At 39.5% G+C, this 13,053-nt stretch overlaps 1 protein-coding gene across 1 annotated transcript in view; it reads left to right on the top strand.

Moving 5' to 3' along the window:
- dlgap2a (discs, large (Drosophila) homolog-associated protein 2a) overlaps positions 1-13,053 on the top strand; it is a 164,311-nt gene that overhangs the window by 47,025 nt on the left and 104,233 nt on the right. The window lies entirely within an intron of this gene.

Raw genomic sequence — 13,053 nt, 5'->3', positions numbered from 1 at the left:
CAATTTATACTAGAAGCTTTATTGGGAGGTCACAAGACTCCAGCAACACTTGAAGTTCAAAGTACAGCCACCAACAGCTTGTGGTCTTCATCTGGGTCACAATAAAAGATCCAGTATTTACAGTATTTACTGTAGGTAGAGCCAGAATGAAACAGAAAAAAAATACAACACAACCAAAGAATGTCAGAGTTTTACCAGAAATACTTTAGCAGCACTTTTCCAGGATAAATATTTTTATGAAAAATACTCTAGTGTAAGAAACTGGTTCCACGACTCGAGAGCGGCATGCATGTAGTCCGTAAGTGCAAACAAGATCTTGTTTCCGAATATAAACAGACAAGCTTTGTGCTTTATTTTCCCCACATCCTTTTAGAATAAAAATTGATCATAATACTGTATATCTTTACAATTCTTTGATTTTGCACTCCTCTTTATGGTAGCTGATTAAACAGATTATATAACTCATCAACTAAATTACACGACAGCACAAATATGTGCATAATCAAGGGTGTGTTTTTGAGTGACAGCTGTATTTTAGGGTGCAGTGTTAATTTCAAGGTTCACTTAACATGTTTTATAAACTTGGCATATGAGCTGTGAATTAAGAGGTTAGAGAGGATAATCATTCTTATTTTCAAGAAATGTTGGCTTGTTGTGCTGTTAATTGCACTAACAGATCTCTGGGACTGGGTCTAGGTTGGCCCAGAAGGGTCCGGTGGCGAGGCTGGAGCTGCCGAAAGCGGCTGCCAGCTCTGCTGGTGCAGCTGGCAGCCGCTTTCACCCAAAGCAGAGAGCCCCCCCCCCCAGCTGATGGCCTCAGTCAGCTCCTGCCAAGATGCCTTCACGGGTCCAAAAACTGCACATCAGAAGGGTTTGTTGAGTTCTCTATGTCCAGGCTATGGGTAAATCTTAAGTATTGAACCGCGTCGCCACATCAGAAAAATAACTGTGGGCTAATTTTTGCAGTAGTGCCAATTAAATTACATGCTTCCAGCATGTTAAGAAGTTGTGCACGTTTAACATACTGCTGTGAGTCCAGGCTGGAATTGTCAAAGTGGAGCTTAACGCATTTACGAGGCCAACGAAGGCCCTACAGCCTGCAGGTGATAATCCACTGAGATGGGCAGAGAGAGAGAGAGAGAGAGAGAGAGAGAGAGTGTGTGATTAGAGAGCGTTGAAGAGAAAAAAGGAAGCGCAAGCATTTCCATTTGCACTTATTGTTTCCTTGTCTTTATGCAGAACGTTGAGCCAGAGGCTGCATGTGTTGCAATACTGTTAACCCATTACCTTAAAGATTATTGTCCCTTATAGCACGCCAACACATCGAAAGATTATAAGAAATGATAATTACTCTGTAACAGCTCATGCATAAGCTTTCTCTATTGCTGTTTTGAATAGTTTTCAGATTATTTAAATACAATATTTCATATAATTAATCAAATATATTGTGCAATATTTGTATTAGTGCATCAAATGATGTAGGCACATAAGTTGGTGCAGATAGTTTAAAACACAAATTTGCATTGGACATATGACAAAGAGATCACAGCTGCTTTATAGTTAAAATTAGAGCCCCATCCTTGGTCTGATGCAGCAGCAAAGCATGACAGTTCCCTCACTGCCATTAAATGACAGGAGGAGTATTTCATCATTAACCAGACCTTCACAGGGGCCCTGGACTTTACAGTGAAGAAGAGAAAGCAGGGAATTTGCCTGAGAGGAAAAGGCAGAGGAAAGTGATGAGGGCACGATGCCTCAGTGCGGGAGAAAGGAGAGGGCAGTTCCATCTGCAGGAATTATTTGTTTATATACTTTTTAGTTATTTGTTTGTTTTATTAAGTAATTGTTGTTTAGGTTATGCTGACAAAATATTTATAACATAAAGATTTTCACTGGTAGGTAAAGGAGGAGGAGCTAACAAAGCATTCTGCATGAACAAGCAGCAACATAGTAAAAAAGAAAGCAGACTGTCTTTTCTGCATGAAGACACTCGCATGAATGAAAAGACAGCAGGAACATTTACTTTTTTTTAAGTTTCTTTACAGCATGTTTTACACGGATTAAAATATATGACGTTGATAATATGATGATAATATACATCTTAACAACTATATTTTACAAACATCTTAGTTCAAATAAAATTATCAACATCTTTTTGCTCAAGTGTGTCAGAAGGAGTGATGAAAAGTGGCGAAAAAATTTAATTTATTCTATACTTTAAACAACAACCTGTCGTTTTTGGTCAAAACTGCAAATCAGTGTAATTCAGTAATGTTATGTTGTGCATCTGCATCCATATTCAAGCGTGACGTTTCTGGGCATTTCCTCTGGGGAGTAGACTACATAGTAGAGTTATAGGTAATATCATTAGACCTTAATGCATATCCTCCGGTGCCCAGAAGCTCTGTCCTATATTAAATTGGGCAGCATGGATTTTTAATTTTCCAAAAACCATTTACATTGTATGTTGGCTAGACAAATGAGATTTGCGGCGTGCCAGATTGTTGGCCAAGGTCAGTGTCCAATATAGAAGAGACTTGTTGGGGTGTGAGGGGAGTACTGATGCTGTAAATGATATAAAACATTGAGGTTCAATATCAATAATAATGCACCCTGTGATCCCTGGATGTCCATATGCTTTCTGTCTGAAATTGTCACGTACAAATTATATGAATGCTTGAAGGTTTTTATGAAGATGAACATTTAGAATCAAATCTACTTTTACAGTATACAGTATATTCTCAATACCTACTTCATCCTATTATCTATCTATCTATCTATCTATCTATCTATCTATCTATCTATCTATCTATCTATCTATCTATCTATCTATCTATCTATCTATCTATATATATATATATATATATATATATATATATATATATATATATATATATATATATATATATACACATGTGTATATATATATATACATGAGAGAGAGCGCTATGATAAACAATACTACTACGACTAGTACATGACCTCTACATTTTCTTCAAAATTGCAGCAGGTTACAGGATCCTTTATCTATCTATGTATCAAAGATAATCCACAAGAAGAAAAAGTGCCTCAGGTTACCAGGTAAAAGTTTTTGTCTTAAAGCTCACAAAACGGGAAATACTGTATATATCCCTTTATGCACCAAATTACAGGTCCTTAACCTTTTTCTCGTTTTAACTGACCTCATCCTTCACTGATGTTACTTGTATCTTTTGGTTGATACCAGTAGAAAATAAAATCTGCAGCCTGTGCTCTAAAAACTTTATTTTCAACATCTTAGCCTTGGTTACCCACATTTTATTGAACCGAGTGATGCTCTTGATGCCCCAAATGTTTTTGCTTCTGCATGGGTTACTTTTATCCTTACAGTTTCCTCCCAGAAATCTTATTTATTGGACTTTGATTGTCCAATGTAGCCTGATAGATCAGACCCACATCTAGAAAGATGTAGGGTCCGAAAACAATCCATACAGGCCTCCCATCCAATAGTCGCTTACTGATCTCCCTTTGCACACAGTTGGAACAAATAAGGGGACGTAGTCAGAGCAACGAAAATTAGTCAACAGGAGACTGTCTTGTGTAGGAAGGTAAAGATAATTTGCGGTAGCCTATCAACAAAACAAGAAATACATCAAACTTTTTTGTCTTTTGTTGGATTTTCAAAGAAAAAGTCAAAATCTTTAACTGCCTGCACCAAGGCCAACTCAAACAGCTGTTAATCCTCAACTGCAGCCATCTACACTGTTAACATCCAATTTACGGCACCGCTCTGTCATCATCCTGCCACCCAGAGACTCTCTACAAGGATAGACTGATTTGACTGGCTCCCCAAGAGTATAGGGCATATTTAATGAGCTCCAGATAGTAGCTGTACCTGAAAAAGCAAACTTAAATTTGCTAAATATGTTTAGATTTCTAGGCTATGACCCAACTCAGAACAAAAATGTATATTACACATATTGATTTTGAACACAAGTCAATCAATTGGTTTATCTTAAAAACTAAACAGGGCACAGAGGTAGATCTGCCTAGTGCAGGGATCGGCAACCCGCGGCTCTAGAGCCGCATGCGGCTCTTTAGCCCCGCCCTAGTGGCTCCTGGAGCTTTTTCAAAAATGTTTGACCTGTTTTTCCTTTTTTTCTTCTTTTTTTTCACTTTTTTTTCTTCCTTTTTCCTTTCCTTTTTAATCTTGACATTTCAACTTTTTTCTCGAAATTTTGACTTTTTGGTCAACATTTCGACTCTTTTCTCGACATTTTTCTCAACATTTACACTTTTTTCTCGACATTTACACTTTTTTCTCAACATTTACACTTTTTTCTCGAGATTGTACTTCAACATTAATCTTGACATTCTGACTTTTTTCTCGAAATTTTGACATTTTTTTGGAAATTTTGACGTTTTTCTCCACATTTTGACTCTTTTCTCCACATTTTGACTTTCACCATTTGCCTTCATTCTAAGGCTTATACAAGACCTTTCATTTTTTGCGGCTCCAGATATATTTGTTTTTTGTGTTTTTGGTCCAATATGGCTCTTTCAACATTTTGGGTTGCCGACCCCTGGCCTAGTGCATTATGGAATGTCCTCCCAGTAGTTGAGGCTTTTGGCAGCGTAACTACAGGAATGAATGAGTCATCTTCGCCAGCCGAAACCATCAAAAGGGAGAAAAATCTTAAAGGAAGAGGGGGTGTCTGCCTCCAGAATCCAAACTGGGAGATTTTTCCAAAAGAAAGGAATCTGAGACCTTAACATCTCTCATTTAACTTTTGGGACCTCTGGGAACCGCACCCTTCAGTATGAAAACAAAATGCTTGCAAAAATATAAATCTATGAGGGCTTTAAGTTGACATGGATGTTGGTCGTTGGGGGAGAAAGTAAATCCCCTTAATGATCAGCGTGTTCATAAGAAGGCTGAACATACAGTATTACATTCAACTCTCAGCCAGAATCAGTAAGTCAGGAGCGCCGTCTTTTCTTAGTAACTTTAGTTTTCTTAGTAATGCCATCTTTGTACATTAGACATAATACACTAATATGCCTGTTCAGCAGGGCAGATGTTTGCCTCTAAGACTAAGAGAGGCAAGTAATGTTGAATAGGGCCAGTTATTCACGAGTCGTTATTCATTCCTCTATCTAAAAAAGAAACTTTGTTGTGTAAATGATGAACCATCTTTTCAGTTTATTGCCATTTAGGTAATTCATTCATTTAGTTAATTAAACAGTTTGCTTATTTTATCAATTTATTTATATGGTAACTATAACATAAAAGCATCAGCGTCATTAAAAAAGAAAGGGGGGAGCAAAATGTTTTAAATGTTTTAAAGGAGCTTGAGGCTCCTTTTAAGAAATGAGACTCTCTAGCGCCACCCTTCACCACGACGGCCGTTGGGGGTACTGCAGCCAAGAACGGGAGAACGGGGAGAACGCGCATGCAGCGTCATGTGACGTCACATCCGCAGCCCAGCACGGGAAATTTGGGCCCGAATTGCAGCACATTTTGCAGCACACAGCCTGTTCAAGGCAACGGAGAGATACACTAGAGGGCTCATTCTTTTGGGTTTGGAACGCTTCATCTGACATTATTACTAGAAAACTTAAAACATATATGAATTTTTTTCATAAATTCTGCCTCAATCCGGCCTCAAGCTCCTTTAAGTTTGGATCCTCATGCAGGAATATCATATTGAACTTCCAGGTTTTCGTATCCAGAGTTGTTTGGCCTTCAGCTTGACGAGTTGTGTTTTCCAGCTTACATCACTAGCTGCAGTTTTACTGGTGTTTTCCTGCAGATCTGGCTCTGCTCCACAGGTAGTCACCAGGCAGCCTGATGGCCAGCGGGCTGACTGCGCTGCCTTTCCCAGCCCCGGGGGGCTAAGACAATGTTTCCGCAGCTTAGTGCTGGAGAGGTTGACAAAGCAGCAGCTTTCTGTCACTTACAGTCATTTGAAAGAGAGCGAGTGGGAGCGAGTAGGGAAAATAGGAAGAAAATATGACATCTGAAGATTGCCTGCAGCTGACCAGTGCGCAGGGATTTAGAAAAACATGCTATTTAAACCCCAGGCAATTTTTTTTTTCTCTTCACCAGGCGCCAGGGAAAAGTGCAGCAGGCGGTCAATCCTTTGAGCTTATCACAAGTAACCAAAGTTGCTCATTCAGCTTTCTCCACCCGCATTTCTCTCGAGAATCACTGACACACAGAAAATCACAAAACCACCACTTACTGTCACTCAGCACCCTCCTACTCCTGGTTGGATTTTTTTTTTGTAACACTTAATATTCTTCTTCGCTACATTCAAAGTGAACTTCTTGGGAAGAGCTACCCGGGCATATGAAATCTTATCAGGGAAGCATAATGAGGAGAAAGTTGTGGCAATTTGCTGGCGCTGCCTTAGATATTACATGTCTTCAAATCTGGCCTCAGTTTGAGTACATGACAAATGTGCGGGGATGTATCTGTTCTGCAGATTGAAATAGAACACCTCACCCTTTCTCACACTCTGCTGCCATCGATCTGTCTGCCTCTGAGTCACCGGCACTGCCAAATCAGTCACTAAAGCATTGAGAAAGTGAAGATACGGACACTTCACTGAGAGCTGGCGAGAAGAAACTTTAGAAGAAGCTGAAATGAAAACAGCTTTTCCTCTTCTTTCTTGCTCCACTGCTATCAACACCAGAACCCGCACCATACACTCCCGATCAGGCTGCAGGTGAGAATAAAAACCTTGGGAGTGAAATGTTTGGGTCCAGATACAATATTCTTGTGTGACATCACTTCAGTAAACAACACTCGCTTACATGCACATCTAAATCAAGCTATTGGCAACAATCTAGTTAAAGATTAAACTGGAGTTTCAGAGAAATCCAAGTATACATGCGAGAGAAGACAATCGAATTATTGAGTGAGGTGGGTTTGATTCCGCGACGCTAGGTGTCACCACACGCATTTTCGCATTGGCGTTCTTCCGGTACAATTACCGTCACTTCCAGAAGGGGGGGTCAGTAGCTTGGTTCAGCGTAGGTTGCGTATACATGCCGGAATAACTCTGATTAGGACCAGATTATCCTGCACTAAAAACTCGATCTCAAGAGCTTCAATTCGGTTCGACAACAGCCCAACTAAGGTCTATACATGGCCTTTAAAACTTCGATATCGGTCGGATTAAGGCAACAATTCGACTTTCTGTTAGTGCATGTAAATGTACTGAATGATGAGCAGCAGCAACATTGAGAAAAATTGGAAACAACTAAGAGGAGAATGATTCTTAGAGCACTTCCATTGATAAACTCCAAAAAAAACAGCAGGAACCTGTTGACGTAAATGTAATAGTTTTATTTTTCAGTCATGAGACTCACAGGCATTATGTTCAAAGGCAGAACGCACTCTGGAAAATTGGGGTGATTCTCCTGAATTCATTACTGCCTTTAACTCAGGTCCATGTAATTACAGCAGCTCCCTGCAGCGTGAATAAAGTCTCATCAAGAGGACGGCTACAGGGAGCTGAGCTATGAATCGTCCAAGCCAGGTGTCATGACTCTGCTCTTGATGGAGATGTCACTCACCTTCAGTTATTATAAGCCAACAACTTGATCATTTGAGCAGCTAAAATCAGGTGTTGGAACTAATTTGACCTCTTCTTGAATATATTACGCACTGAACTGGCATTGCTCCATCTCTTTAAATATTTAAACCAAAAACTGCATCGAAATGTGTCAACGTGTCCTGAATTGAACAATTCAATTCAGGAGGGAAAGTAATCTTTAATGATCAACACGTCCTTCTCCATTACCATGCCTTACTTGTTGACTTTTGCTCCGTCCATTACCTTTTTATGCACTTCCTCTCTTTACTTCACTTCCCTGTGATTTTACCTCTGCATTATGGAGCTGAGGTGAAAATTTAGACCTCTTCTATTTGAAAGATAATATGTCACCATTGTCTTTTTTTCACATCCACACAGTTTCACCTCTTTCTGTCTGGCCTCTGTCTCTGTAATATGAGCATGTCCTTAGTTTCACACTGCTGCAGTCACGAGCGTTGGGGTCTTCGCTCTCTAGTCTCTACCTTTTCCTTCAGACTTCCTTATTAAAAAGACAAATGTGGCCTCTGTGACTCTCATGCTATCCTTCTTCTCTTTCTTCCTGTTCCTTTTCCTCTTAGGCATACACAGGGGGAAAAGGTTGGATTATTTTCCTCTGCTTTGTTCAGCCATGAACTTAAATATTTCAGCAATAAGAACCAATTGCCTTAATAGGTCTAAAATCCCCTTAACGTCTTTTTTAACCTGGTCTTCATCCTTAAACTGCTGAAATAAACTCAGCAAACGTTTATTTTTGCTGTAACTGAGACCTTAAACAGTTGCAGTTCTGTTTTCTTCTGTTTTCCCAGAACTACTTCAGCTCATCTCTTTTGTCTGATGTGGCTCTCTCGAGGTCATTTCTATGATTTGGAGCATCTCTGTGGTTTTAAGGTCTGGGCTCTGCCTGGGTCACTCCAGAAGTGAATTTTCTTTTTCTGAAGACATTCTGTGGTTGATTGACTTTTATGTTCATGGTTATAGTCCTCCTCCAGCTGACATTATCCTGTAGGATATTTTGATAGACGTCTGAATGCATTTTCCCCCTCAATAATTGCAAATATTCTATGCCCTAAAGCACTGAAGCAAATCCAAATCATGACACTCCAGTGATATCTTCAGGCTTTCAGCTCTGACTCCAGGCCTCGTCGTTACCTCATTGATGATTCTGCATTGTGCCTCTTGTGTCTCATCCATGCGTCTTTTATCAATCGCAGTAGCTTAAACCACGCCTCCACATTTAATTTATTAATTTGACTCAAGGTTTGCAAACGACTGACGCTAATTAGGTCTTTTTAATATTATTTATGGGTGTGACAGTAAAAATCACAATTGTGTGTTGTGGACTGATACACATTTATGTTGTTTTTTTTTTGCATTGTGACTATATGACAATCAGAACAGATGAATCCAAAGCGTTCACTTACTTTTTCTTGGGAAATGATGACAAGAAAAACTAAGTGAGCCTCGTAGACATAAATTTCTGCTCTCTGAAATGATGACACCCTAGAGACCTTTTTGATTATAAAGCACCATAAACTCACTTAGTTTGACACCTTTCAACAGGCTTTTTGATGACAATCGTATCTTATCTTAATCAAATTTATTGATGCGCTTTTATTCAGGAAGTGTCTGCAGACACATTACCTGGCCAAGCAAATGACAGATAAGTCCAGAGATACTGGATGGTGCACAGTATCTCTGCCAAAACACAAGCACTGTTACTATGTTTAGGCTCAGAATATTGGACTGATGGCTGCTGTCAGGCAGCAGGGCTGAATTATGAGTGGTCCTCTTTTCAGCCATCTGTTTTTCCATTTCTATATTTCCACTGCATGGATTAATTGTCTCTTTTTTGCCTGTTTGCGTGTGTGTGTGTATTCATAAACCATGTGAAAAAGAAGTAAGCAACAACAGAAGATGAACAATGACACCTGACATTTTACTATATCTAATTTTTTATTGAACAAAGTGACAAAGAAAAACAAGGAGTGGAAAACAAGAGTCACAAAAAAGTGTGACCACCTCTGTAAAAGCAGACATTTTGACAGTTTGTTAACACAATGCCAAGGAGGAACGATGCTAAGGAAGAACGATATCAGCAATGATCTTGCTGACTGAAGCGATCAGTCGTTGCTGCTGATCAATACAGTTCAATTTATTGAACTGAACAAGATTAATCTCAAAGCACTTTTGCACAAAAAAGTAAAATATATCTATTCAAACAAATAAAATACAGTCCAGTTTATTCAAATCAACGTATTGATTTTAGGTGAGTCCTTATTCATACAATTCAATTTTATTAAAGGGGTCATTAGATGCCAACAGAGGTGTATAATCCAGGTGCCATGAAGTCAAAATCCAGTCCAGCAGTTGTTCCAACCATCACTAAACCAGCTCCTCTGCAGGTAGATGGTCATTAGTGAAAACACCTGTTCTAAACTGGACTGGATTTTTACTTTATGGCACCTGGATTATACACCTCTGGATGCCAATTAACTATAACTTCATATTATTCTTCAGGGTCTTGGTGAAAGGTTACTAAAATACTTTGATTAAGAATTCTTCTTAATAGTGTTGAAAAAACAATTGTTTTAACTCATCAAAATCGGTTCCTCATAAATCAACCCACATCTCGTGCATTTCCCTTTAAATGTTAATGAGCTCTCTTTTGTGGGTCGTTTTTGACACAGTACACATGCAGTGTTGTCTGAATGACAGTTGAGGATTTAATTTATGGAAAGTATGGCAGCGGGAAGCTCTGAAGACACATATGCAACCATATCAATTTCAACCTGAATCGGACCCAGAAAAAGATGAGGCCACCAACAATGATTGGCAATTAATACTTGCCCTGGACATTTCTGAATGGTTGGCTAACTTATTTCAATTTAATCTATGTTTTTATGTATTGGCAGGGTAGCATAGTGAGGGAAATATTATTCCTCTGGAGTCCACAGACGCACCAAATCATGTGACCAATTTACAATGAAGTAGCAGCGAGACACAGCCTTGCTCAGTCTCAGCTTGTCTCAAAAGTCTTAAACTTTATGCCAGTTTTTAAATCATGTTTATAGGTGTAGCAAAACCAGAGTTGTGAGAACTTGTATATGGCTGGTTTTCACATCATATTTGGTGCGCTTTTACTGCAGAGAAGAAGAAACTCTAAAAACGGGCCGTTCTCAGGAAAGTGCTAAGAAAAGAAAGAGAAAATAAAATAAACATACCATTCTGCATTTTCAGTGGGTCAGATGTCAGAAGTAAATGATGATTTTGTGTTCATCATAACATCCGAGAACAGAGCACCTCAGTCGCGAGTGAGACATTGTGCTCCGGAGACCAGCGGTGAGAGAATGGCGGACTGTGTTGATAGCTCACTCGGGGCGGGGCTAAGGTAAGACTGCCTTGTCAATCAACTTTCGTGGGAGGGGCTTGTACAGAACTACATTATTTTGTCAAGAATCTCAGCCTGATTTAGCTTGCTGGATTTTATCACTATAGGATGGATGTGTACACACATGTCCAACACACCATTATGTTAAAAAAAAAACAACAAAAGTGCATCCGATGACCCTTTTTAAAAAAACAGCAACAGGAAGTAACTTCTGACAGAACCAAATATATATGTTTTGACCAACTAAGGCGATCCACATATTGACTCCAACACCAGGAAATGGATTAAGTACATGTTTTTAATAAGAGAGCTCGGGTTGAGAAGGTCTTTTTTTGACAATGGTGCACGCAGGCAAATTTCAAGGGCTTGTGATCAACTTCCCAGACAATATGCAGGAGAGCGGCGACCAGATGACTGGGTGGAGGCAGGTAAAAAAGATGGTAATGGCTGGATAGAGCTTTCAGAATCACTGAATACAATAAAGAGAAAATGCATAAATACAAGCCAACAAATCGGGGTTTAACACAAGGACTCAGTTAGCCATAGGTTCTGACCCCACAGGTGAGGAACAATCTAGTGATGAATGGCTGCACCGACCAGGGGCCTCATTTATAAAAGAGTGTGTAGGATCCATACTAAAAGTGTACGTGCGCTCAAAAGCCGAAAATGGCGTGCGTACAAAAAAATCCTGATTTATAAAACCGTGTGAAGGCACATCTGCACGCAATGTTCGCTTTATAAATAACAGTCCAGCTGGAAAGTTATGCACGTGAATTCGCCTCATATCCCGCCCTCTACACGCCCACTTCATACCATAAATGTTCAATGCAAACTACTTGATGACTGTATTTGCATATGAGCCTGCTGAGCATGCGCAGCGGCTTCCTGCAGCCTGTTTCTGCTGTGCGTCGGGATGAATGAGACATATGTCGAGCCGATGTTCTGCGGAGATGTCCTACCTCGGCAGAAAATACTACCGTACGATCTCTGTTTCTTTTTTCTCAGTTTCTTTTTTTTCAAAGGCTTTTTCATGCAAATAGACGACTTAACAGCAGGAAGTCAGAATGTGCTTCCACATAGATCTATGTGTACGACGCTTCGGCGGAAGAAAAAAACCCGGCAAATCATGCTTCCACATAGATATTGGCAGGTATGATGATTTGACAGATGAAAATACCCCGTCAGATCACGCTTCCAAATAGACATCAACATTTATCTATGTGGAAGCGTGATCTGACCTTTGCATAGAAGGTGGCGTGCGCATCTTTCAAGCCCTGTTTTGTGTGCACGCAAGCTTTATAAATGAGGCCCCAGGTATTTATGGTTGGCTTCATTGATGGATTTGCAACCGGTGTGTGGGAGCTGTCATGACCAGAAGACACACCAAACTAGCCAACACATTCAGACAACCGACATGAACAAGACACAAAAGAGCTGGGCAAAACCGGAGGGAGGCACAAAAAACACTGTCCTTGACAATATAAGACTATTCCCTCATAATTTGAGTCAATCATTTATTTTATTATTATTCAAAGATTATTCGTGGAAAACATCAAGAAAAACAGTGTTTCAGGAAGTGACCATCTCAGTAAATTAGGTCCCAGACTATTTAATTCAGAGAGAGAGAGAATTGTGTTTCATCTCAAACAGTTTAGTTAACATGTAAAAATTCATGATCATCCAACTGAACAGAAGACTGCACAAGAATAACTGGTTAGGACGGGTTTCCTTGAGGAAATCAAGAAACATTGCGCCACAGCTACATTTTGAAAAGTTGTATCTGAATAAGCCACAATATTATTTATATTTAAATCTTAAAAGAGGGTGTTCTTTCTTCTTTTCTTTGTTTTTTTTACGTAAAAGAAGAATGAATAATTGAGCTCATTTATTCGCACCAAACTGGCATTTGACTGTGAGCTTCTAGTGCAGCTCATTAAACAACAAGGACTGTTGCTCAGTGACATAGTGCTCATCAGTTTATTTTGGTGAAATGTTTACAACTTGATAAGCCCAAACAGCTTGAGGTCACAGAGAAGTACAATCGCTTTTTATGTAACAGTGAGACTCAGTCCTGGGCGCCCT

Source organism: Cololabis saira, chromosome 16 (genome assembly GCF_033807715.1).
Source record: "Cololabis saira isolate AMF1-May2022 chromosome 16, fColSai1.1, whole genome shotgun sequence".
NCBI classification, from domain to species: domain Eukaryota; kingdom Metazoa; phylum Chordata; class Actinopteri; order Beloniformes; family Belonidae; genus Cololabis; species Cololabis saira.
This window is presented reverse-complemented; position numbering and strand designations above follow the sequence as displayed.